Consider the following 3713-nt stretch of genomic DNA (forward strand, 5'->3'; position numbering starts at 1 on the left):
GTGTGTAACAAATGAGTAAAAGTACAAGTATCTTACAAAAAAATTGCTTTGGTAAAAGTTAAATTCACCTTTAGGAATATTACTTGATAAACCATTGTATTTTACCTTTTTAAATATCCCAAGTTCTTCCACACAACTGAGCCTGAACTGTTATTTTTCCTTTGAGTCGTGCCCCTTTTCTCCCAATAAATCATAATTGGATTTATGCAACTGCTGATCCTCCTGAAACCGAGGCGATCTTTAATCCTGTAGGTCTGTAAGTGACCTTGAGGGACCGTAAAGATTTCCTGTTTCTYCCGTTGCATCCTGCCTCATTCTTAATCCTGACAAGAGAGGGCTCTAATTGTTCTAATGGTTTCTGTCCTTGTTGCTTTTTTATTACTTTCCTCATAAGAAACCTGCTTTTTCAAAAGYTATAAACTATATTTTCAGGTTTTTAGTAGAGGACCCTTGTAAGTATTTTTTAAAAACAGTATGTATTTGTCTTGTGACTATGTGAGCAACATCACTGTTGAAAATGATCAGTAAAGATGCTGCCATCACAAGAAAAAAAAATCCCTCTAATAATCAGCCTCAACTTAAGCATCTCAAAGATGTATTAATCTCTCATCATGTATTCATCCTTCCACAGGTTGTCAGATTATCACCAGACTCCTGGCATGTATAGGGCAGACACACACCAGCATGCTGAAGCATCATTGGCCAGAGTCCTGTTGGATTATTCATGCTTTATGAGCTGCCTTACCGTGTGCATATCACAGCCGTTTTACCTGGTACTGAAACAAGAACATCAWGCCACACTTCTTGAGTCAACAAAGACTTCTTAAGCTAAGAACAATAAATGTAAATTGCATTGTTTTAGAACTAAGAATTCATCACCCATGTGAATAAAAGACTAACCAAGCCATCTGCTCAGTTTTTGAGGAGTAAAAGGGCAAGTCCATCTTGTAATAAAGATCTTATTGTTCCATATTTTCCTAGAGCACTTTGCTCTCAGACCGCAGGTTTACTTGTGGTTTCTATAGTTCCTAAAATACAACTGGAGGCAGAGCTCTAAGTTTTCAGGCTCCTTTCTTGTGGAACCTTYCGTTGAGGCGAACACCCTGTTWACTTTTARGACTAGGCTCCAGATTTTCCCTTTTGATAAATCCTATAGTAATGTTGGCTTAGGTTTCCTGAGTTATCCTTTAGTTCTGCTGCTTTAGGATTAAACTGACCACATTTCCTCACTCTGCTGCTGTTTTTACTTGTATTTGTAATAATTTCTAACATCAAAGGGAACATATGCAAAATCCACTTTTTTAGCCCTTAAATACWCTTTGTTGTGTACTTGGAGTCTGTAGGAGTGCAGAAATGTTGAATTTAGTTGTTCCCGGTGCTGAGTAGATATCTTTATATTCTGTTTGGGTCATATTTTCCTACCCATTCAGTTTTCTCTTTTTTTATATTTTCTGAACTATTATGACAAATTATTTGCAACAGACATTCCAAATAAGGTCTGGACTTACCAACCACAGTTTGGTGGTCTTCATTCTCCTCTGGCTCTGGGTTCAGACTCTGGCTCCAACATGTGAGGCAGGATGGACAAGTCTTCTGTTGTTGACATCTTTTAATCAATTTGTAAATAAAAAGTTTCTGTGCTGCTATATAGTCATAAAACCAACTGTCAAACTAGAATGGACCAGACTGGAAGCTGGAGGGGAGCGAGGTGTGAAAAGCACCTCGTTTGGACTTAAAGAGACAGCCTCAAAACGAGTTGATCTGAGACACAAAAAGAAAGAGGGGCTTGTGGAGTTACAATAAGGAGGAATTGAGACCAAAGCATTGCAGTTCCACTTTATGTAGATCCCAAATGACTGATTGAAATGTGAAAAGGTAGGATTTAAAAACACAATATGTCTACTTTAATGTGTTTTTCTTTGTCTTTCTTACCATTCAGTAGAAGCTACACATGGACCAGCTCAAACCCCAGCCAGTCGAGGGAAAAGGCTGGTTCTGCTGAAGGCTTCTTCCTTTTAAAAGGAGTTGTTCCTTCATAACTTCAACTAAAAGGCATGTGATAATGTAAACAAATGTTTTTGTACAGTGCCTCGACTGAATCGGAGCTGTATGTATTCTCTGTGAACTCAAACCAGTAGGCCTTCTCTATCTTTGTTGTTCTGGTCTGTAGAAATAATCTGTTCGTCTCATCAGCAGGATGAAACTGGGAAAAGTCCAGCCGCAGAAATTTGAAGGTTCACAAAAATATATTACCTTTAAACGTCCAAGCTCAAAGATTTTCTGATTCGTTGGATGCAAATTGTTCAAATGTTTCCRGTTTGGAATTTGAACGTTCTAATTTTCTTTTCTCTCTGTTTGGAAGGTGTCACTTAGTTTAACTCCATAAAATTCTGATGAATGTCCAACTTTTAGTTTATTAAAAASAAACAAGTTCAAAGAAATTGGCTGTCATGCGATCAGGTATGAAGAGTTGGTGGTCCATACATTTTTTTCATTGTCTTACATGTGATTGAAGTAAAGAAAACTACATGCTGTTTTTGTTTTAAATAAGAACACGATTCCTTCCATTTCCTTCACCCAATTAAAATTCATGCCTCATTATGTAAATTGTGATGRATTCTGTAGTGTAAAAAATGAATAAAATGTTAAAGTTAAACTTTTTTATGTGATAATTTATTATATTAGTTTCTACTAAAACAACTCAGTATTATGTTAAGCCTGCCACCTGCTGGACAAGAGTTGTTTCAAACATTTTGTTGACAAACGCAAGATTGAAAAACATTAGTCAGTAAACAGTTCATTTAAATATAGATTACTTTTGATAAAAAGTGTGCGAAATAAAATGCATTTAAATTTGAGCGATGTCTGAAAACTAAAAATCCATGCTGCACGAGAAATTCCTTAAAAGTGTTTCCCCTCCCTCTGTAACAAACTCGGTCATTTAACTGTCCAATTAAATTCAAATACTACACACAGAACCAATCAGATGCTCGTACTGTTTTGATTGACATATTTTTGTCCAATAGAATCTGTCTTCACGTTAGAATAAATTCCCACCAACCATTTCGGCACACTTCACTTTTGCCTTTGAAATCATCGAAGTGGGTGCGCCTTTTTCCAACCTTCTTGCTTTTTGCTGATTGTAATATCTTTAAAGAGAGAAAAATGAGGGAAATTGTACATATCCAGGCTGGGCAATGCGGCAACCAAATCGGAGCAAAGGTAAGAAAAACTTTACTGCAAAAATTAACCTAATACGTTGGAAAGCGGCATAAAGTTAGCATAAAAGGCTAACGGTTGATCGTGGCTTGCTAGGCTAAGCTAGCTGGTTTTAACCCTTCGAAGATTGCTTCAGTAACGGTTATTTGTTTTTATTATAAATCATCACTACCAGAAAATAATACATACATGAGTGGGTTATCGTGGCCAGGACATTAAAATTAACCGATGGAAGACGCGGGCTTTTTCTTTATTAGCATTTTAGCATCATTAGCTTGCTTAGCAAAAATGCTAACTGGCGGGTAGTTTAGCCTTGCGGTTAAAACGGTTAGATTTAACATCGCGAATCAAAAACAATGAGTCAGTTGGTTATTGTAAACATGTCTTTATTTTGACGAAAAAGAGAGCAGTGTACATAAAGCTGACAAATGCAGCAACAGTGAAGTCATAAAAGGTAAATTTAGTGTTTAATTAAACGTTAGCTTGTGTAGCTG

The sequence above is a fragment of the Austrofundulus limnaeus genome, unplaced genomic scaffold (assembly GCF_001266775.1).
Source record: "Austrofundulus limnaeus strain Quisiro unplaced genomic scaffold, Austrofundulus_limnaeus-1.0 Scaffold5, whole genome shotgun sequence".
Classification (NCBI taxonomy): Eukaryota; Metazoa; Chordata; class Actinopteri; order Cyprinodontiformes; family Rivulidae; genus Austrofundulus; species Austrofundulus limnaeus.